Source organism: Drosophila hydei, unplaced genomic scaffold, assembly GCF_003285905.1.
Source record: "Drosophila hydei strain 15085-1641.00,03,60 unplaced genomic scaffold, DhydRS2 tig00000060-arrow-pilon, whole genome shotgun sequence".
Classification (NCBI taxonomy): domain Eukaryota; kingdom Metazoa; phylum Arthropoda; class Insecta; order Diptera; family Drosophilidae; genus Drosophila; species Drosophila hydei.
Genome location: NW_022045656.1, coordinates 1,357,558 through 1,380,845, shown reverse-complemented (window position 1 = coordinate 1,380,845; position 23,288 = coordinate 1,357,558). Strand labels below are relative to the sequence as shown.

The 23,288-nt window shown below is 34.1% G+C and overlaps 1 protein-coding gene and 19 non-coding genes across 20 annotated transcripts in view; 9 read left to right on the top strand and 11 right to left on the bottom strand.

Moving 5' to 3' along the window:
* The first annotated feature begins 773 nt into the window (after window positions 1–773).
* Window positions 774–846, top strand: Trnar-acg. The gene has a single exon. It is a non-coding gene; the product is annotated as a tRNA-Arg (tRNA).
* Window positions 847–977: 131 nt separating this feature from the next.
* Trnak-cuu lies at window positions 978–1,050 on the bottom strand. Its single transcript has one exon. It is a non-coding gene; the product is annotated as a tRNA-Lys (tRNA).
* Window positions 1,051–2,267: 1,217 nt separating this feature from the next.
* LOC111604378 lies at window positions 2,268–2,386 on the bottom strand. Its single transcript, XR_002751748.2, has one exon. It is a non-coding gene; the product is annotated as a 5S ribosomal RNA (ribosomal RNA).
* Window positions 2,387–8,861: 6,475 nt separating this feature from the next.
* Trnae-cuc lies at window positions 8,862–8,933 on the bottom strand. Its single transcript has one exon. It is a non-coding gene; the product is annotated as a tRNA-Glu (tRNA).
* Window positions 8,934–9,295: 362 nt separating this feature from the next.
* Window positions 9,296–9,368, top strand: Trnar-acg. The gene has a single exon. It is a non-coding gene; the product is annotated as a tRNA-Arg (tRNA).
* A 299-nt stretch (window positions 9,369–9,667) lies between these two features.
* Trnar-acg lies at window positions 9,668–9,740 on the top strand. The gene has a single exon. It is a non-coding gene; the product is annotated as a tRNA-Arg (tRNA).
* Window positions 9,741–10,254: 514 nt separating this feature from the next.
* Trnae-uuc lies at window positions 10,255–10,326 on the bottom strand. The gene has a single exon. It is a non-coding gene; the product is annotated as a tRNA-Glu (tRNA).
* Window positions 10,327–10,874: 548 nt separating this feature from the next.
* On the bottom strand, window positions 10,875–10,947 carry Trnar-acg. The gene has a single exon. It is a non-coding gene; the product is annotated as a tRNA-Arg (tRNA).
* Window positions 10,948–11,116: 169 nt separating this feature from the next.
* Trnar-acg lies at window positions 11,117–11,189 on the bottom strand. Its single transcript has one exon. It is a non-coding gene; the product is annotated as a tRNA-Arg (tRNA).
* A 622-nt stretch (window positions 11,190–11,811) lies between these two features.
* Window positions 11,812–23,288, top strand: part of LOC111604337 (ecdysone receptor) — a 109,628-nt gene continuing 98,151 nt past the window's right edge. Inside the window, exons 1-2 of the mRNA XM_030226117.1 lie at window positions 11,812–11,891; window positions 14,921–15,062. The gene's annotated coding sequence lies outside the window, so the exon portion shown is untranslated. The remainder of the gene's footprint in view (window positions 11,892–14,920; window positions 15,063–23,288) is intronic.
* Window positions 15,138–15,211, top strand: Trnai-aau. Its single transcript has one exon. It is a non-coding gene; the product is annotated as a tRNA-Ile (tRNA).
* Trnai-aau lies at window positions 15,298–15,371 on the top strand. Its single transcript has one exon. It is a non-coding gene; the product is annotated as a tRNA-Ile (tRNA).
* Trnai-aau lies at window positions 15,521–15,594 on the top strand. Its single transcript has one exon. It is a non-coding gene; the product is annotated as a tRNA-Ile (tRNA).
* Window positions 15,734–15,807, bottom strand: Trnai-aau. The gene has a single exon. It is a non-coding gene; the product is annotated as a tRNA-Ile (tRNA).
* Window positions 15,919–15,991, bottom strand: Trnak-cuu. The gene has a single exon. It is a non-coding gene; the product is annotated as a tRNA-Lys (tRNA).
* Window positions 17,271–17,343, bottom strand: Trnak-cuu. Its single transcript has one exon. It is a non-coding gene; the product is annotated as a tRNA-Lys (tRNA).
* Trnak-cuu lies at window positions 17,735–17,807 on the top strand. Its single transcript has one exon. It is a non-coding gene; the product is annotated as a tRNA-Lys (tRNA).
* Window positions 18,764–18,835, top strand: Trnae-cuc. The gene has a single exon. It is a non-coding gene; the product is annotated as a tRNA-Glu (tRNA).
* Trnan-guu lies at window positions 19,295–19,368 on the bottom strand. The gene has a single exon. It is a non-coding gene; the product is annotated as a tRNA-Asn (tRNA).
* On the bottom strand, window positions 19,744–19,816 carry Trnar-acg. The gene has a single exon. It is a non-coding gene; the product is annotated as a tRNA-Arg (tRNA).

Sequence of the window (23,288 nt, the reverse complement as noted above, 5' to 3'; positions counted from 1 at the left end):
GTTTGCCATTTTTATGGCAAAGTTCTGCGCTAATAATGTTATCCACTGCTGCGAAGCTGGGGTGCCACGAAATTTATCGAAAAAATGTAAAAAGCATATCTCATTTAACTGAGCTGTCAAAAGGAAAAAGCAGCTCGGTGCTGGGTAGGGAGCGTTATGACGGGTCAAGGATTGGCAATTGCCAGAGCTAGGATATTAGGGTGCACCCTCTTTTGTAGCTGTAACGTTTTCCCTCACTCAATGTGCATTTGCTGCTGTGCCACATTTTTTGTATGCTTTCTTTTGCGTGCTGGCCAAAGTGTTTACGAGTCCCATTGGGATTGGACTACAAGAACGAAATGTGCAAGCACAGATCGTTGCGTTTTTACTCTTCGAGTGGGGTTCGCTTCATGATATAAAATCAAAAATTGCTGTTGGTGGCTAAAGGCGAGTGGCGAATGGCAAATGGGAAAGACGAACGGGCGAACGGGCGTATGGATAATATGATTTCTGTTTGTTTGAATGGCATGCCATTTGCATTTGCCAAGACAGCATAAATGTAACTTCTTACATTTGTTTGCAAGGTCTTGCCAGCGGGCAAACATACTTTGGTTAAAGTTTTAAAGCGATATTCTTTAATCTTATGTGCCATTTTTTTTTATTGGGGCACATCAAGAATATACGTTACAAATTTACATATGCATATATATTCTAAAAATAGAATCTCCATTTAAATCGCTTGGAAATAAAATGATTGGGAATTAAAAATATATCTTTGCATTGAGTTATGTATGGGTCCTGTGGCGCAATGGATAACGCGTCTGACTACGGATCAGAAGATTCCAGGTTCGACTCCTGGCAGGATCGCAAGGTTTAATTTTTTTTTATTTAATACTTAATTTTGCTAATTGGAAGTCATTTATATAAATATTAATATTAAAAATATTATTTAATTTATTTCGATTTAAAATCATTAAAAACATAAAAAATATTATCTTCGCCCAACGTGGGGCTCGAACCCACGACCCTGAGATTAAGAGTCTCATGCTCTACCGACTGAGCTAGCCGGGCAGTTGATCACACGATCGGCAAATAAATTCAAGGAAGAAGCACAAATAATCAGTAAAACAACAAAAAATAAAATAAAGATTTTACTTATTATAATGCTTTTAATAATATATATATAAAAATTATAATGTCCCTATTTCAATATAACAATAATATAATTTACGCTTATAAAAAGACATAAATTTAAGGAATTATATACAAAACTAAATCTAATTTGAAATATTACTTAATCTTATTGTTAACAAATTTGTTTATTGTCTAGTATAAGACAGATTGCAAATAAAAACAACAATAAAAAAAAAAAACAAAAAAAAAATTGAAATATGTATTGGGATGCTCTCGCCCTTTCAAGTCTCTGTTAACCCTTGTTGTGAATGTGCGCAATTAGATTGTAAAAGTTGTTGACAAGATGACATGATCTATTAGCTTTGGTTATTTGTCTTTGACGCTGGCTGCAGGAAAAATTGCAATTAAATTGGCTACTGCAGCAGGAAACTGAGAGCAAAGTACGCGAACGACAGCATCAACGACAGAGACAACGTTTAAAAGGGGAAGGAGTGAAACTGTGACAACAAAAGTCACGCAATATAAATGCGCCATTGAGAATCAGGCGATGGGTTGAGGTTGGGGCCAATGCTGATGCTGATACTGCTGCTTCCACTTAATTTATGCGACTCCGACGTTAGGGTGGTCGCAGTTCCAGCTCTGACTTAGATTGCTGTGGTTGGGTGTCCTCCTCTGCCTGGTGGCCTTTTTCGCAGCACGTTAAACGAAGGTCGTCAATAGGAAAGCCAACGCTTAGCTCTCGTTTTATGGCTGGGATATTCATCTTATGCTCGCAATTGGATGCGCATCTAACAATACGTTACAGTTTATTCAATTTTCGCCAAGCCCCTAGTTATCCTTGCGCAACAAGGCTGCAAGGAGTTACAAATGTTAAAAATGTTCACAAGGTGATGGAACAGCATATTTCATATATATGGAACGTTGTACGACGCGGACACATTCAAAATAAGAATAGCTAATAATGATAAATAGATATTAAAGAAAAATTAATGTATGCGTAATAGCTCGTTAGAGTATTTATAAATAAGTAAAAAATAATAAATAATAAAAGTTAAGCAGAAAAAATAAAAATAAAATTTAAAAACTTGCTAATTTAAGATTAAAAAAAACTAAACCCAATAAAAAAAATGTAAGTAAAAAACTTACTAGGCTGACGCCAACAACACGCGGTGTTCCCAAGCGGTCCCCCATCTAAGTACTAACCGCGCCCGACGCTGCTTAATTTCGGTGATCGGACGAGAACCGATGTATTCAGCGTGGTATGGTCGTTGGCGAAAGACGACTGGCTAAAGGTTCATTATGTAAGTAGCATTTATGAAAAAGAAGTTGAGAATTATAAAGAAACCACAATTGGCATGAGTGCTTAGAAATAATAAGGGTTGATGAATACTGGACTGTCAAATGCCTATTTCGGAGTTTTCTTTATCATTACGGCAGTTTGACAGTAACTGGGCTACGAAACCTTTATTGATGTTTGGATATTGAATTGTTTAATTCGAACACCTTTGCATTTAATGTTAGCTCAATTAAACATCTCTAAGCAATCAGTTTAAATGCCAAACATAATTCTTAATTTGGGAATAGTTAAAAAGATAAATTGTTAAATTATTATTATTATTATTCTTTGTAATGCGGGAATTTTATTTAATTTAAATATATTTTTATTTATTATTGTTTTATATGTATTTCAGTTTATTTATGTTACATTAAATAAAGAAATAAAAAAATTGGTTTCTAATCTCTATGAAGTAAAACTCCTCCCGAGACTGAGTTATTACAAATCTAGAACAATTATATGATTTTATTACTGTATTTAATATGTGAACTTTATCGCTTTTTCACTGCTCGCTGGCTTAAGAAATCGCTACTAATTTCATTTGCATTAGATGAGACTTTGCTTCCCTTTGACTTAAAAGTTTCTTTGCCAAATCAGTGCAACAAAATCCAATGTTTCATTAAGTTTTTATCGCCGTTTTATGTCTTTAATGCTTTTTCTTCTTTGTCAATGGCCGTCAAAGCTGTCGAAGCTGCGCCCTCGCCTAATTAACAAATTTCTGCAGCAGCTCAAGGTTTGTGGGGTAAAGTTTCCAGCTAATTAGAGCGAGACTGCCCAGCCCTTTCGCCCCCTCGCGATCCAGCTCTTCAGCTCCTTTTCCCCTCTACAGATGATGCAATTTGCGTGTTTATTAATTTTATGTCAATTTGCATGCAATTTGTGCTCAAGGCGAATCTTTATCTGAGTTGCAGTCACAGTTTTGGCTTTTACGATGGCTAATCTAGCGGAATGCACTGCACAGTGGAGCTAATTAAAACTAATTCGCCCAGTTATTCGCATTGACTGCAGGTGCAGCCATCAAATTCTCAAAAACTTTCAACTTTAACTTTTTGAGTTTCTGTCTCGTTGAGTGGATTTTGTTGTTCGATGGCTTTGCCAATGCAATTCCATAAAAATAAATATAAGAACAAAGACGCGTGAAGGTAACAAAAGTTGGATCTGAATGAGCTCAGTCTGCTAGCAACAGCTGGCAAATACCCTGTAAGCAAGAAGAGACTACAGACTTCATGACTCACATACCACAATCTCTTTTTAAATAAATATATAATTAAGGTTATCTCAATATTTTAAATAATTATATGGTAATAATATATATATATTTGCAAGTCTAAAGAAACTGTCTCTAAGAAGGCTTTAAGAGAGCAAATAGGCAACCGCAAAGATACCTGGAAAATAGTGACATTCAGCCCAAGGAAAAGGCGTCGGATATGCATAAGAAAACAATTCTAAGAATTAAGAATTTTCATATAAGCTAGGTGCAAAATACTTAAATAAATACTTAAAATAAAAAAATTAATATTTTAAATAAATAAATATTTACTTCCAGATTTATTTAAAATAAATATATATTTAAAATAAATAAATAAATAAATTTAAAAATTCACAGAACTACAAAAAATATGGCAATTTCAAAAGTATCCCAAAAATAAGTTCAACGAACAGAATGTTTGTTTATTGAGCTAACTTATTTCAATTGATCTATTATACATATATAATTGATCTATTATAATACATATTACTATTATCTATTATATATATAAATATTTTTTACACATGAATATTTTAGGACTGAACATATTTTTAATTTAATTAGCATTTCGAGACTAAAAATATTTCTAATAAAATATATATTTTTTATATTTATATATTTATAAATATATAAGCCTAAGATATATAGAATTTCTAAAAATTAAAAAATTTAATTATAAAATGTATAATAAAAATATACATATAGTATATTATTTTTATCATATTTTGTTACTCAGCCAGCGTCCTCCCCTTTGTCTAGATTTACAGGGTATTAATATCGCGTGCGACTTATGCGCAGTTTTCAATAGCACATGGGGAAAATGTAAGTAGAATCGGGAAATGCATTTCGTATTTGGATGTTGCAGTTGTGGCCCTTTTGCCATGCGACAAGGTCGAAGCAAAGTCATTGCAAATCGCTGTGCACGAAGCGCAGCTCCAACTGAAATTCGCCCCTTCCAGTTAGGCGAACAAGTCGACTGTAAATTGGCTTAAATGCAGTATATCATTTAATTTTATGGCAGTTGGCATTTTTTCACGTTGATTTCAAGATGTCGTAACGAAAGCTATAATGTACTCAGTTTATTAAAGACCGAGGTATTAGGTGATATAAAAAATATATATATAGAGCTTGTTGCTCTATAGTCAATAAGACAAAATATCTCGGCGCAGCATATATTATTTCATATTAAGTGCATATCATTTTATGACATTTCAAAACATTAATTAATAAAGCGAAAGTCTATAAATTAGATCTTTTCTACAGCGAAATGAAATATAGATTAGATAAATTAAAGATTAAGAACTCGATTTCAAATAATAAACACAATTAAATGATGTATAGATAAGGAAAGTTCGATAACAAGGAAATGTCTTTAAGTTATCGAAAGTGATAAGTTCATACTGCGTATGGTATGTAGAAATATTAATTTATCGTTTCCAGTTTCTAGCTCTTGTAGCTTACGAGATCAATGTATTCAAACGCGCAGACAGACGGACGGCAGTCAAACAGACTAAGTCAGATTTACCCTTGATCAAGATTATATATACTTTATGGGCAGCGTCACCCATCCTCCTACCTGCCTGGACCTTTTTTACACAGGCATTATACCCTGAATTCTCATTTTCATACTCCTATTGTTAATTAAAGTTAAATTGCATCATATCTAAAAAGAGAATAAAAAGAATATAATTTCAAAACAAATATACACATATAAATGCATAGATAATTTTGGGGACTCAATTAAATATTAATAATTAATTAGGATAAGCAGATGTCACTTTCCATTCTATGCTCGAACTGTGTAACAATAAACAATAATAAATAAGAATAAGTATTAGGAAATAAAATATTACTTTTCAAAAAAAAGTTTTCATATTTTAATTGAATCAATTCGGAGCAAACATATCTGCAATGAATTTTATATATATATATATGAATTCAGGGTATTACAACGGAATCTTCCACAGTCTCACAGTCAGAAACGCACAATGTATCAACGAATTTACTGTCGACCTCCTATATCTATAGTTAATTAATTGTATATTTATGTATATATATATAATATATATATACAGTCGGGCACCTGGACTAAAGCTTTTTAACTTTTTCTGGATTATAACTTTTGGCCAATCCTTAGAAGGAGTTTACTCTTACCTAATAAATTTTGACTGACCTCTTCTATCGAGGTGCCACAATTTTACAATTTACAGAGGATGTCCACAGTAACTTAAATATTTAATAAAACTGGAAGCTTACAGTTTTAAAGCACAGATTTAATGCAGCTTGCTACGCCCCTGATACTCAAGCAAATACTCAAAATTTCAGACCACCTCCTCAATATAGGATATAGAGGAAACAGAGAATTTCTAGCTCTAAAACTGTGGAGGGTACAGGTTTATCTGACTTGATACAGGGTTATCCACTAGGCGGAGGAGCCCATGATTATCCACTTCAAGTTTTAAGTCTCTTCTATAGCGAACTGATTTCCGAACGGACAATAAGTGTAATTATGTTTATATATATATATATATATGTATATATATATATATATTTATATATATATATATATATATATATATAAATATATATATTAATATATAAGGTCCCTATAGCTGCAGCAAGTTTATTCATGTATATAGAAAGTGAGTAATTTAATACCGAACCGCTTTGAAGTAATAGTTAATAATTTAAATTAACTACTCTCCAGCTAATTGCCTTGGGGTAACTTTTTGTATTCAAAATATTAAATGAACGAACAAAGTAGAAAATGGAAGCTAATACAGCTGCAAATGCAAATGCAAATGATGCGAGGGCAACTGCATTTGTAATTAGCCACGTTAAGCTCATATTATGTGGCTAGAATGCAACTAAGTATCTTCTACTCCATCTGGCCATTTTCACTGCGCCAATTGACAATTGTATCAAGTGCGTTAAGTGCTCCAGCTGCTGTGTGTGGAACAGGAACAACAACAATGTCCTTACATGGCTATTACAAGGACTCACAGCTGTTGCACTTTGCTACGTCATCTCGTGGAGCAAGTAAAAGAGAAACTTTTTGCATTAACCACAATTGTTGCCAAGTGTTTTGTGGCTTTCCCCAGCTCCCAGCTCCCACCTACCACCACCCGCCGACTCTCCCCTCTTCCATTATGACACATTTGCCCAGCAGCTTGGCAGAACGATAATTGTCCATGGGACATCCTTGACAAGTCATGCACGACTCGCTCCGAGGGACAAGGTTAAATCGGAGTAAAGCTATAGTAAATCCAATTACTTCATCTGTCATTGAGCACATTTGACTGGTTAATAATAATGATACAAAATATATCAAATTATATATTCCATAATTTACTAAATATTTTTTAATTATTTATTTATGTATAAAAGCTACAAAAACTTATTTTTTTATTTTCAAAATTATGTATTCATCAACTTGAAATGTTTGGCGATGTTGGCGATTATTTAAATAAAAAATATACTAAATAATATAAAATAATAATCTAGAAATTTGCTTAATATTTCCCTTATTGAATTGAATGTGTGCAAACAACAGTTATTTGCTAAAATATTCCGAGAGTTAAGTATGTATGTTATGTAGTCAAAAAACATTTTAAATCTTGGCCAAATTTGTGAGCTACTTTTAACTGCTTTCATTTAATTCATCAATTATCAGTTGAGTCATCGATTTACCCTCTTTGGCATGATTTTATGAGCTATAGCAACTCGTTTCACATCTCGCCTGCACTCTTAACTGCGCCCTTAAATCAGTTTATCTATTGCTGAGTTTGTAGGGCTCAGCGTTGGTGTTTATACAGCTTATCCTATAATCCTGCGCTACCTCAAGTCATTGAGTGCGTAGAAGGCATGTTTACATTCGTTGTATATTTGGTAAGTTCATACCTGAACTCTGCGTCCGCGCTTTTAGAACAGGTATATTTGTGTATATTTATTTAAGCAAAATCGACAACTTTGTTTTTAATTTAAATTTTATTTTTTTAATTTTATTTTATTTTATATTATTGTTTTTAATTTTATTTTATAATTTATTTTTAATTTTTTTAGTTTTTAATTTTTTGTTGTAATGGTTTTTTACTTAATTTTTTATTATTATTAAATTTATTAATATTATTTTTTAAATCTTTACAATTTGTATTATATTCATATTTAAATTTAATATTAAAAGATTTTTAAAATTTTTAAATTTAATTTAATCTGAAAATTGTGAAATAAACTATATATTCGAACAACTAATGCTTCAAATGGCCATTCAACGTTGGGGTACACTCACGTTCCGCATACCCTACAATGGGATACCTGACAACCTGTCTCCTTAAGGCGTTCGTATTCAATGTGATTGCTATAAGCATATATTTCTGCAGATCCTCTCGCAGGCGATATTGAATTTTCGCACTCAAACAATGTCATGGAGGGGACGAACTATAAGCCACTTCATGATCAACAATATGTGAATCAAATCATTTCTGCTCACTCCCGATTTTTTATTCTTAGCGGGAACTAAAACTGTGAGCCCGCTTAGAGAAGAATTTAACGCCAAGTATGTATTTATAAAATTCATTTTCCACATCCGCAAGTGAATTGGCATGCCAAGAGATCAATGTGCGGTTCGGCTATAAAGTGGTTAATCTTCTTGATCATAACTGTTTTGATCAGATCTAGGTCTTTCAGCACCAGTGCTGGTCGCTGCAACTGATTAGTGGCCCGTGGTCGAGAAGTTCGAGAGGGAAAATGGTCTTTATATTTTACAACCAGTTTCTATCAGTAGCTGAAAGCTCGTCGCTGCCAGATATAAAAAACTATCCCTCATGTGGCGATCAATTCAAAGCACATTTTAACGGCTCTAAATGCTTCAAGCGACTATGTTCTGGGTTGTTATACCTGAAACTCCAAGTCCCACGGTTGCCTACGATCGCCAAGTCATTATAAAGTTCTTTGCGATATCATATCAAATATATAGGACAAACTATTTACTCTCGTATTTAGGTTGTCATCCGAACAACAGGTTATGCCTTAATTTAAATGTGAATGAATATTTTATTTAAATTACAAAAAATATTGATTTGCTACTTCCAAATTTTGAATAATAATTAAATAATTTAAAATAAATTAAACAAAATAAAAAATAAAAAACAAACTCTTAATGTATTCCCATACCGGGAATTGAACCCGGGCCTTCCGGGTGAGAGCCGGATATCCTAACCACTAGACAATATGGGAGATAGTTAGCATTTTGACAAAACCTTACTTTAGGTACTAAGAATTACATAAAACATATATGATGTTTTACTTTAACATAATCATATATTTATTATTAAAATAAGCACAAATTACTTACATTTTTTATAAATATATTATTTTATGCATTTTCATACACCAATAGATTTTATAATAAATATATTTCATGCATTTTTATAAACCAATAAACAAAACATTAAATGTATTTTGCAAGCAGTTTTATTTATTTCTGTTAGACGACTCAAGTGTTCAGTAAACTGCTTGTTTGTGTCGATAATACAGTTCTCTACATTAATACGCCAAGCATGCTGGCTTTAAGGCAATTACAAAACGTTACGTCTGTCGGTCCTGTGGCGCAATGGATAACGCGTCTGACTACGGATCAGAAGATTCCAGGTTCGACTCCTGGCAGGATCGAATTTTTTTTCCTTCGCATATATTTTAACACTTAAAACTTAAATATATAAATACATTTTTTAATATTTTTAAATTTAAATACTGTGATATATACTGTAACTATGAGAAAATCAAATACAATTATTTCTGCACCATTATATTGCCTAACAACTACAATAAATACACAGCTTATGCCTTTAGAATTGAATTGATACATGTTCAACATAAAATAAAATGTTAATCTTAATAATGTTGTTTCTAAAAGCTTACCACTGACTATCTTGTATTACTTAATAAGCTTTTGTCAAATGTGGAATAACGGTCCTGTGGCGCAATGGATAACGCGTCTGACTACGGATCAGAAGATTCCAGGTTCGACTCCTGGCAGGATCGGCGATTTTTTTTTATTTTTATTACTTCTTATTAACAACCTTTACTCAGTTTTCTTCTTGAGAGTGTTTTACACATGAATGTGGATTGGCTAAGCAGAGGAGGAGAAACTCTCAATAGCAAACTGATGCTGCAGCAGCTAAAAGCAAACCAAGTGGCGTCGTGTTGAGCATGTGGATTATGCGTCGCTTTATGCTAAGTAGCGTGAAATGAGCGCATTGCAAATGAAAAGATACCAGCTGTGTACACAATTCAACGTCAAGGACTTTTAAGGTGACACCAAATGATTGCTGTTGAAGGACTTAATGCATATGTGCTTATATTGGTGTCCGCAAGCTGCAAATCCGTTCTGATTTGCATAATACTATATATGCGACGCATTTATGCTATTTCAATTGTGTGAATATTAAAAGGTCGTATTGTAAAATAATTTATTCATTCGCCTAAATGAATGAAAATGAAAAAGCTAAAAAACATTTTTTTATTATTTTAATTTAAAAAAAAAGGAGAAAAAAATTTCCCATACCGGGAATCGAACCCGGGCCTTCTGGGTGAAAGCCAGATATCCTAGCCACTAGACCATATGGGATATATATGACTGAGTTGCGAATTACGCAGTATAACAACTACAACATTCCGATTGGCCCCAAAAAACATGCTTTTTCATTTAATATTCTTTATTCATCTCCATAAAAAAGCGCGTCGGCCATCCGCGTTCAATAATAAACATTAAATATTTTTAAAGTTGCAAATACGGAAAAATATATTGAATGAGTCTCTTACTCATTATCAACTGAATCAAATGTTCATCTGAGGTCTGCTTGCTAACCACATTTTTACAAAAATTAAGCAAAATAAGATAAACAAAATAAAATCGATCGTTCTAGGAGTCGAACATAGAATTTGCTGAAACCGTTAGCCAAATCAAGAATGTGTACTCTTTCCCCTAATATTATATATTTGTGTTTTTGGAAATATATATTGAGTCATCTACTTAAACAAGCAAAAGGGTAAAAACTATTTTTATTTTTATTACGATTACTATTTTTTGGCTTCTTTCTTTATTTAAATAATTTATTCAATGCAATTTTTGTTTATTACACATAACATATTTTTAATAAAATGTAAAAAAAAATTCGATCCTGCCAGGAGTCGAACCTGGAATCTTCTGATCCGTAGTCAGACGCGTTATCCATTGCGCCACAGGACCGCATGCAACGATTGCTGCAAGAGCCCACTATGGCAAGCAGTTCTTTTCATGACGTAAAAAACAAAATACAATTACAACTTTTGATACACAATTTTATGTTATTAACATTAAATATGAATACATCTAAAATATTACCTATATTAATAAAAAATATTGAACAAGAAAAAATCGATCCTGCCAGGAGTCGAACCTGGAATCTTCTGATCCGTAGTCAGACGCGTTATCCATTGCGCCACAGGACCGCACACAAGACTAAAAGCATGAAATCATTTAACAGCCTAAGCAGTGCAAAATTTACAGTTCAAAATTTAGAGTACTACAACAAGCAGTGTACCAAGCAGTCCATAGAATAAAAACTGTTAATAGAATGCAATAAAACAATGATTTTGAATAACATTTTAGCAAATGCTATGGATAAATAATTTAATATTATTAATTTGTAAATTTTGTTTTATCATACATAATTTTCTGGAAGTTTTCAAATTCTAATTTGCTAGAAAACTTCGGCAAGTTTCCTCTTCCCCGTTGACATTATGAAGACGACACAACGTTTGTAGCAGCAGCAGCAGCAGCAACCGCCACTGTTGTCGTCAACAGCAAACATTCAATTTAGTCTCTTATTGGCACTCACTGTGTGCAGTTCAGTGGTGACGCAAAGGTACAACGTATTGGGCGCTAAGCCGTTGTACGTGCGCGCGACGTAAGCAAGTGCGAAACATAAATAAAATACAAGTATGAATCTCTGAGCAACAAAATATAAGGAAAATACACATATACAACAAATTGCTTATAACCAAAAGAAATATAAAATAAAGGAGAAAAGAGTGTGTGTAGATAAATATATTTATATCTGAGTAATGTTCTGAGTGCGTGTGCAATAATATATGAATATAATAATTCGTGGAAATGCGAGAAAATAAACGTAACTAGATGCAGTTAGTTCGGTAAGTGCAGTTACAATGCCGACAACGCCGACCCCTCCTTTGATATTGTTCCAACACCCACTTCTTCTATTCACTATGCTTCCTTTTCCTTTTCTTTACTCTTTCTGGCGCTTATTTTTATTGCTCATTCCGTTTTTTCACATACGTTTTTGTTTTCATCGTCTGCTTCTGCCTCAGCCAAGCTGCTAAGCAGCAGCGGCAGCAGCAGTAGCGTCAAATCCCAAAAACCATATCAAATAAAACGGAACGAATGGAAACGAAATCGTTGGAACAAGAATAAGAAAAAGAACGAAAAACAGTGGGCAGGCATAGCGCGTAAAATAAAAAACGTAAAAACAAAAAACAAAAAACAAAAAACAAAAAGCAAAAAGCTCAAAGATTGGGGCTAGGGCTAAAGCAAACGCCGTTCGTCGTTGTTGTTATTGCTTAGCTGTCGTTTGTTTAGCTGTCGTTTCTCCATTTACATATGTATATATGCATGTGCACGTGTGTGTGCGCGCGTTTTTATGTGTGATATGTTTATTTGACTGTGTGTGTGTATGGATCTCTTGTGTCTATTGGACGGTCACACTGTTGTGTCTTTGGCGCTTACTTTGTGAATGTGTAGATGTATGTGTACTACTGTTCTGTATATGTGTGTTTGTGGGCCTCCACACAGGCAGCGAAAAGCGTCAAGCGACCTGCTGCCGTCTCTCTGACGCTGCCTTTCGCTCTCTCTCTCTCTCTCTCTCTCTCTCTCTCTCTCTCTCTCTCTCTCTCTCTCTCTATCTATCTTTCTCTCCCTCTTCTAGTCAATCTTTTAGTCGGCATCTCCATCTTTTGCTCCTCCGGCCGCCGTTAACCCGTTTGGCGACTTGTTTTGCCTGCTGGTGCTGGCGCTGTTGTTGTTGCCACCGCATAATAAAACGCCGTAGCACATAAAAATAGTCTGTGGCAGAATTGTTGACTTCCCATCTGACAAACGTGCCAGCCCACAAGCGACAACGGCGTCCGCGTGTACCTATCGAAATGTCTAGCATTGTGTGTACACCCCAACATAGCAAGTGCTACACGAATCACACACACAGCTTACAAATTTGTTCGACGGAAAACTTCCTTTGCAATTACACGTGAAGCTTCCGGTACTACCAAAACTTATTATATATGTATGAATGTATATTCATGTAAATATATTCAAAGAACTTCCATACCACTTGCCGCTTATATGCTATATCTTTCAAGATTTCTGTGATTTATAATCAAGAAAAATTTTAACAAAATGTAAATTTTCATCTTCTAAGACTTAACTCTTGCACTTATACTGAAAGAATCTATTTTTAGAGAAGATCATGACATTGTTGAAATCTATTTGCATAGTAAAATATAAATTTGGGGTTAAATGTATCATTTTACTACTAACTTCCCAACTTCATGTTAAATAATATTCACGTATGATGTTAAAAACGTAATAAAATTTAAAATAATTCTGTTAATTCTTGTTAATATTTATGGTTTCCAAAACCTCAACATATGACTTATTTGAATAGAAAAAAGTTCCAAAGGAAAGATTTTCTTGGAATGTAAAAAGTGTATTCGTAGACTTCATTATAGAATAAAATACATAAAGTCAAGTTAGTATAGTGAAAGTTCTTTATGTTCATCTTTATATTCATGGATAAGCCCAATATGTGTAAAATTTCTTTCTACTTAAATTCTATTTGTATATGCATGAAGGCGAGAAATCCAGAAATATATCTCAAAGTACTGTTTTGTTCTACGAATAGTACCATTATAATAAGTAAGCTTTGTATATTCACATACTTTTAAGCTATATAAAATTTGCCGCTATCTTAGTTTTTAACTATAAAAATATCCGTCATGTTGATGCTAGATAGATATATATCATATGCAATACTCCTCAAAATGGAGTGAGTGGGTGAGTCCACTGTCCAGGATTATCGTAAAAAAAGAAAATACAAATATCAACTATGTTCTATGTTCTTTTTAAATACATATGATTGTATATAGTAGAATATTTTTTTAAAATGAAACTAAAGACTACTTTCCTCTTAGAGTTATTTGGTACATAAGACAACGCCATATATAAGATATACGTAAACGTATATGGATTAAACTCGCTCACGCCGTTGTTATTAGCTCGAGCCCTACGTATCTCGTATCCCATAGCCCCATTAACCTGCTCAATCGAAAACTTGTCTGAAGCATTAAAAGCGTCAACCATTTTGAGCTGTGCAGCTTCGTTGAAAGCGAAAATAGCGCAACGGAGAGAAAAAAATGGTGCCTGGTGCCTGGTGCCTGCTGCTTGGGCTCGAAGTTTGCTGTGCGAATGTATTTTGCAGATACATATCTAAAATTGCCACATAGCATGTGCAGTAAGAACCAGAGACAAGTAACTAAATATAACACAAACCCACACACAAACGCACACAAATGGATCAGATACGTACTAGCGTATGTGTGCGTGTGTGGGGCTGTGTCTAGGTTCCCGCTTGCAATTTCATTTTCATTGCAACTTCATGCCCCTGACATCGGGCCATGCCAGCCTGTCGGCTCTTCCTGCATGCCGCCACCCGTCGCCTTACACACTTGCATACACTGCTTTACACTGCTTTATTTTTGCGCTGTCTGCAAGTTTCTACGCCGCAGCCACAGCCGGAGTAGCAGTCGTCACTCTGCTAGTGCACTCGGCCATGCAACTGCCTGCCTGTCTGTGTTTCTCTGTCTCTGTTTCTCCCTCTTTGTTGTATTTAGTGTGTGTGAGCGAGTAAGCGCGTACGCTGCTTGCCCTAACCTACACCACAGAAAATTTATTGCGTCGGCTCTACTTCCACACACACTTCACTTGATTTCATGTGCTTGTATATCTACGAGGCATACATTTTTCAGTCTGCTTCTCGATTCTTTGCTGCTGTTGTTGTTAGTTTTATTTCTTCATTAGTTTTCGTTGAATTTCATTGATGCAATTATTTTGTGTTTTGTTTGCTTTTTTTTGCATTTTGGGCTAATTGTGTGCATATTTTTCATTGCAGAATTATTATCAATCGATCCGGTCAATTAATTATACGATTTTAAGATAATTTTTTAACCCATTCTGGCGGGGAAGTTTGCAATAAAATAAGCCGTAATACTTCAGACATATACTTGAATTAATCGGCCATAATGTATAATATGGTAAGTAAAATATTTTTTATCAATATTTAGTTCGTTCAGTCATTCTGTTTAAATGGATTTATGCGTCGATTGTTAGGCCCATTAGCTCAGCTGGTTAGAGCGTCGTGCTAATAACGCGAAGGTCGCGGGTTCGATCCCCCCATGGGCCAGTTTTAACTTTTTTTAAACAATATTTTCCGGAAATGAAAATTGTTTTTTTTTTTTTATATCAGTCCTGAAAAGATGGTGTCAATATGGCCCATTAGCTCAGCTGGTTAGAGCGTCGTGCTAATAACGCGAAGGTCGCGGGTTCGATCCCCTCATGGGCCAGGAAATTTTTTTATAAATATTTATAGAACGAAATAAATATATTTGTATATATGCATGGGTGGAAAACGAATGAAACATTTGATACTATAATTTTACTTATTCACTTATTGATTTTTGCTAAATAGGCTATTAAACTAGAAAAATTTCATGGCCCATTAGCTCAGCTGGTTAGAGCGTCGTGCTAATAACGCGAAGGCCGCGGGTTCGATCCCCCCATGGGCCAATGGTTTTTTTTCCAAGCTGAATGGATTATTTTAAATGCATTTTAAGATAACATTTTTACTTTATAATTTAAATTATTATAGGAAATTGGTTTTAATAAATATTTTCATAAAATAATAAATAAAAAAAGAATTTCAGCTTGGCCCATGGGGGGATCGAACCCGCGGCCTTCGCGTTATTAGCACGACGCTCTAACCAGCTGAGCTAATGGGCCAGATACATGTTTTCATCCTATTGCTATTCTTAAAAATAAACACAAATTTTTAGATTGTAATATATGTGAACAGACTAAAAAATTAATATAATTTTCAAAAAATTTAATTGTCGCCCAACGTGGGGCTCGAACCCACGACCCTGAGATTAAGAGTCTCATGCTCTACCGACTGAGCTAGCCGGGCTTGTTGAATTTGGTTGACTAGCACAGCATGTCCCTATAAAGTCTGAGTTCTATAGAATGGGCATCGTTATATTCAGGTTGCAGACTTTATTTCTAGGTGGCTTCGTCTGGAAATATACAAACATATAGCAGTCTTGAATAGCTGCTGTCCTCCCTATCAACCTACTCCGGCTGATGCGGCTTTGCTTTTGCAATTGTTGGAACTGTGGTGCATTTTACTGCTTCCTAGTGGAAATGAGGTATAAAATTACGCGCCTACCTCAATGCAGAGAAATGCAAAAGAGAAAATAAGGGGGCAACAGAACAGACCGACCAACAGCCAGCCGACGGGGTGGCAAAATAATTTGCTATAAAATATTAAAACGAAACAATGTGCGAAAGGAAACAAAACAAATACCAACAGGGCGTATAGAGAAGCACATGCAGACAGACATTGAAGACGAGGAGAGCTGCCAATGTGTACAAAAGAAACGAGAGAGAGAGAGAGAGACAGAGAGGCAAAGGACTGGCCGGCAGACACAGACAGCAAGTAGTTAATCAGCCGGGCAGACGACTTTTCGGCTGCGCTACTTGCTAGAGAATAGGGCATAGGGCTGACTAAATTAAGATTGTAAACGTCAAATCATGTGTAAATGCTAACGGAAGATTAAGAAAAAAAAAAAAATAATAATAATAATAATAATTAATTGAAAACAATTATAAAATAATACATGTGTATATTCCTATATAATTAAATATATTTTTATGTAATGATGTATTTGAAAAGAATGTGATAATAATGTTCATTAAAAAATGTCGAATATGAAAAATTAAACCAATATATTATGTAACAAGTGGCTCAAACAATTCAAGAAGTTTCTTACATACATGGATACCTGTTTGAAGTAGCGTATCGTGGGCCAACATACGTTTTTCTCCAGTTTATTTGTATGATCTTCTATTTTCATTATGCAAGGAAGAGAAGAATAAAAGAGCAAACTGTTTGTGTTTATTGTCGTTGTCGGGTGGCAACTTAGCGACCTCCGTCTAGACCCATAGACACATATATATATACATAAAGTAATCTTCCCCTTTATCTGTCTCTGTCTCTCTTCTTCGCATTCGCTTTCAGCGTCTGCAGGAGACAAGGCCAAATAAGTTGGGGTAGGTCCGCAAAGTAAAATAAAGTGTTTTGTGATTAACAACTTGCCTGGCAAAAAGAACAATTCACATGGTTATTTAACATTTAGAAGTGAAAATGAAAAAAAAAATAAAAATTTTAAAAGCAAAATGTAATTTATCGCCCAACGTGGGGCTCGAACCCACGACCCTGAGATTAAGAGTCTCATGCTCTACCGACTGAGCTAGCCGGGCACTTGAGAATTCTTGGAAAATAGCAAGATATGGAATTTATTGATATTCTATATATGTACGTACATATGTTTACATTATTGTTATGAATAAAACGAAATTTTATGTTATCTTTCTATTCTTAAATACACGTGGTAAGCTAATAGTTGTAAGCATACAAAGATAGATAAATTTGATCTTGAATAGAATGATATAAATGTTGAAAAATGCATTCATAAATTATTTACGATCAAGTTAAAGGTATTTTATGTGCTTTACCTAAGCGTTACACCTGTACATTTCAAAAATACAAAAAATAATTGATTAAAGCTTTTAATCAAAAACAATTTTGTGTAATATCCGTAGCAAAGAATTCAGAAGACACGTAAAAGGATTTTTGCACGATCTTCGCATAGCCCGGCTAGCTCAGTCGGTAGAGCATGAGACTCTTAATCTCAGGGTCGTGGGTTCGAGCCCCACGTTGGGCGATAATATTTTCCCTCAATTTAATATTTTTTTTTTTTGGTAACCTTGTTAGCAGATTCTTGTGCTTACAACGAGATAGCATTGTTTTGTGGAAACAAAACTGATGTCTATTTGTAAAAGAAAAACCAGAAAAGAAAATTGATGTGAATACTGAACGAAACACGAGTATCAATGGCAGACGATTGATAGGCGGCGAAGGGACGAGCACAGAAAGCGAATGTAAATAAAAGCACGTTTAGAAAATGTATAAATTTGAATGCATAACATGGCACTCAGTGCAAATACACAACAACAACAGCAGAAGCAGTAGCAGAAAAAATACGAGAAGCTATAGAAAAAAAATATGAAATACGTTTTTGTTTGTCATGCAAATAAAATGAAACGAGGCGAATGACTGAACTTAACCTTAAAACAACACTCACACAATCATAAAAATACCTCTATAAACCAGCCATACGTAATTCATTTCGTATATGTATGTATAAATATGTATATGGCAGTAGATTTCCTATATGGACTTGGACGTTTTATTTTTGTTTAGACATCGCAAATTGCGGTTAATGCACTGCAAATTAAAAACTAAACGAACTCAACATACAAAACGCAAACATTGCTAAATTTGTTGTTGAATGCAAAACTGAAATGAAATGAAATTAAATGAAATGAAAATAAAGCAAATCAAGTAATATATATATATTATATATATATTATATATATATATATATATATATATATATATATATATGTAGGAGACATATACAATATTTTTAGAGGTTCAACTGTTACATCGATACTAAGTTGCGAAAAACATTGGCAAGTCTCTAATCATTTCTCAGATTGTATTGATCTTAAAATTGCTTAGCACCTGTTGCCTTTTTTGGACGTTGATATTTTCTCGAACTATCGATGATTAACAACACTAGCACTCAAATAAGCATTTGGACATCAAAAAATTATCTCCCATATTGTCTAGTGGTTAGGATATCCGGCTCTCACCCGGAAGGCCCGGGTTCAATTCCCGGTATGGGAATGTTGTAAGGAGATGTTTTTTTTATTTTTTTTTTAATATTTTTGATTATTATTGTATAATTTCTTATTTACTGTTTAATTGGATAGGTTGTTTCATTGTTTCAACTTACAAGTCACATCTCCGTTGTTCCTTTATCTCCTATATCATCGTTGTATCGTCTTTTTTTGTACATTCTTTATGTACATTTTGTTTAGTAAACGAAATGATTTATGAACTTGTTAAAACTTGTTCTACTAACGATTAAGCAATAACTCTGTCACTATATCTGTAGCCACTTTTACTACAAAAATACATAAGCTGAGCGGAATACAAAAAAAAAGCTAAAACTCGCTCATCCACTTGTTTTGTTTGTAAACGGGCCGCTCCACAAGTTTCATAAAGGTGACCTTGGGAAGTTCGTTACAACGTGTGATGCGTATAGCTTTAAAGTAAAGTAAAAAAAGTCAAAAAAAGAGAACCCGCCCCCGGGTGGACTCGAACCACCAACCTTTCGGTTAACAGCCGAACGCGCTAACCGATTGCGCCACGGAGGCTATTGAATTCAGGTCGAAAATATACTCACCAAAAACGTATTCTCTAAAGAAATTCAAAGCGAAAAATAATTGAAAAACACTTGTCAATTTTACAATATTTTTCAATAGTACAATATTTATTTTCTATAATGCTTAAGAAATAAAATATTGGACGATATCTAATGAAAATAAATATATATACAAATATATAGATAATTTAAATCTCAAATAAATAAAATATAATATTAAATAAATACATATTTATAAATATTCAGTCAATAAATATATTAATATATTTTATAATACATAAAATATAGTATATTTATATATAGTATATTTATATATATATATATATAGTAAACAATTTAAAAAATATGAAAAGCATAAAAAAGCATGCGATCCTGCCAGGAGTCGAACCTGGAATCTTCTGATCCGTAGTCAGACGCGTTATCCATTGCGCCACAGGACCAGTTGATCATATTTGATTTTAAAGTTCTATATAAAACTTGTTAGTTGGCTGAGAACTCTGATGACTTAAATTGCTTTCGCTTTGTATTATTTTACACATTTTGTTTTTATTTTTTCATAATCCGGTTGGCTATTCAGCTTTTAGTTTGATCATTAATAAGCGTCTGTTATTACATATGTATATGAATGCCACTTTTGCACTATGCTAAGTGATGCAAGCTAGGCGATTGACGTCATTAATAACATAGGCAATGCAGAAGCTATATATTTTATCAGTTGGCTTTAAAAAGAAGAGCCAACAATTTCTAATAGTAGCAAAAATGTAAATAGATTCACGTACATAAGAACATAACTTAAACAATTTTTTTTTAATATTTAATATATTTTATTTTCCAAACATTTAATCTAGAATTGTTATTATAAGTATTATGATTATGATTATATCATTGTTGTATATACACATTTTATATTATATCATATTAAATCATATTAAATATATTTTTATTCTATATATACATTTCTTATATTATCCAACTTCATTGGTTATAGGGCTAGTTGTATAAAACCTAATAGATCACAGATTCAATGCTCTGCAGTCCTGATGATCAGAGTCTTTGAAAGTGCCTGAATGTTCTTAAAGCTCTTCAAATATTGATTTGAAAACTCTTAAACTAACAAATATCAGAGTTGTAATTACAAATTGCGTGTAACAGCTGTTTATAAACAGTATTTCCCAATATGCCCGAAAGCATAAAGCCTTTTACAACTAAACTCCTTTTGTTCAAGTTGAAAGTTGTGGCGCTTTTATGTGCCTGTGTCGTGGCCATAAAATATGCAAGAAACTTTTCAGCACGTCATTTGGCAACATGCTAACTGTCCATGCCCGCAAAGATGGAGAAGGATGGGGAGAGAGGGAGATATTTCGCAAATGAGTAAGAGAGAGAGAGTGTGAACTGAGTTCCTTCTAGTTGCTACGTGTTACCAACAAGAACTTTTGAAATGCACAAGTGAAAATTTATTGATTTTCTTCTTGCAGCATTTTCAATTGAATTCCGCTTGACGCGCCTCTTCGAGAGGCGCGTCCTTGCCCCTCCCATAACCACGACGCCGTCACACTGCCAGGTAGTAGACCTTTCCATTTCACGCTGATATTGTGGGTCGTTTTCCTACTCTGATTTCGATTCTCCTCCAACTCGTCGGTCATTGTCAACGCCAAAGCAATAAGTTCTCAGTGATATTTATGCTCATTACATAAACGTTATAAACGGGGTATAATGTAGCTGTGATAGTAAAAAAAACTTAGATTGAAATTTGCCTGACACAAAAATACTCTCCAATACTGATCAAATCAGATTTTCCCTTTTAGAATTGACGCCATAATATTATATTAAATATTAAATTAGAAACAATTTTACAGTTTCATTTTACTGCTCAAACTAAGAAAGATTGTTATTTTTATAAGTTTGGATAATTTAATTGATTTTTAATTAATATAATATAATATCAGTTTTAATAATTTAATTTAATACAATTTTAAATAATTAAAAGCTTTTTATAAATAAGATATATAAATTTGAATCATTTAATTGATTATTAAATAATATTATATTATATAATTTTAATAATTTAATTGTTTTTAAATAATATTTTCAAAAGTTCACGAAGGCATATATATTTAATCACATCTCATTTATGAGACAACTACCATAAATGTTAGTGTTATAATTCTCAACTGTTTTTCCACCAATGTCACATATATGACCATACCACGATCGTGCAATCAACGGAATTGGGCAGCGTCGGGCGCTGTTTGTTCTTAGATGGGGGACAGCTTGGGAAAACTGCGTGTTGTTGGCCATCATCAGTAAAAATTTTTCCTTATACTATTTTATTAGATTTGCATTTATTTTTTTAGTTAGTTTCAATAGAAATAAGGAAATAGTATTTGCATTTTTATTAATTAAAAACTCTTTTGGGTGAATAATAAATAAAGACTGAATATAAAATGTATTTCCAGTTTGCAGAATTCGTTTAAGCCTTTTCGTTTGCAGCGCAGTAGTTTTCCATGTTCTGTTCGTCGAGGCGCGCCCAGCATTGGTCCACAAATTGGCGCGTTGTTTGGGTCAAGGATGCGGCAGCGAAGAGGGAGAGGTGGCTAGAGGACGTTGCACAGTTTAGCGGCACTTGACTTGTACAACTTTCAAGTTTTGAACGGGCATGTTGAACTTATTACAAGCCCATTCCAAGGGTCTACGGGTGTTTCCCAATCCCACCCTCAGCTCAGCTGTGCCCCAAATGATACCATTTTTTGTTGCATGCATAAAACATAAAGAAATGTCTGCTAAACGAAGTGTCAATAACCAGGTAAAGGTACGCCAGCTAAACATAAGAGCGACTTGAACTTGTAAAGGGCTTAACCAAAAAAATATTAGTGTCTTTTCAGACATTTTCAAATATTCCTCAATAAATTCGTTAATTCGCTTTTAATTTAACCAAATAACATATCTAAGAAAATATACTTTTATTGAGATTTTTGATTTTTGATTTAGAATTCTTTTCTGAATAGTTGATAAACTATTAATTTAAAAGAAGAAGGAAATTCATATTAAAACTTCCTTCTTCAATAGGCCTCATATATCTGTAATAATTCTAGTCAAAAACTATATCAGAATTTCGACTTGATAGAACACTTCGTAGAGCTCGACGCTTTGAAAGTAATTGATCCCCAACAGAACTCTATCGATGATATTTGGCTACATTAGGGTTTGGTGTTATGCCCAACAGTTGTTCTTCCGAATCTCTTAGTCTTCTCTCTCCAACTCTCTCTCTCTCTCTCTCACTCACTCTCTTTCTTTTTGATCTTGCTCTTTTGTACATTTAATGCTTTCTACTGTATTGCCAACTAATACAAATAAAGAATAAAAAAAAAATTGTGACCTACCTGTGTCATTTACACAGGTGTAAATGGCATGCACGACATTCCACATGCCATGCAGGTCCGCACACATTCTCCTCCCCATGCAACTGCCACTCGTCGTCACATGATGCATCCGCTGACATAGCAAAAACCCGCTGCTGCAGCCGTCTCCACCTTCCCGTTCTCTCTCATACTTCCGCTTGTACAACGCCCTAAAACACAAAAAAAAAAATCAAAAACAACAAGAACTAAAACGAGAGTGAATGCAATTTTGCCTGCTGCCTGCTGCGTCTGCCTCTGCTGCCTGCTGCTGCTGCGCCTCTGTCGCCTGAGCCAAAAATAAACATGCAACGTTAAATAGGCCGCCCCAAACTACTCGCTAGCTGTATTTGTATATGTGCTTGTAGTTGTAGTTGTGGCTGCAATTGCCTGCGCTCTCTCAGCCTAGGCGTTCATTGTCTCTCCCTCTCTCGCGCTTTTCATACTCTCGGCAAGTGCAAGAGGCCTCAGCTTTGCTGTAATTTACGTCATGCACTAAGCAAGCTCATGCTCTCTC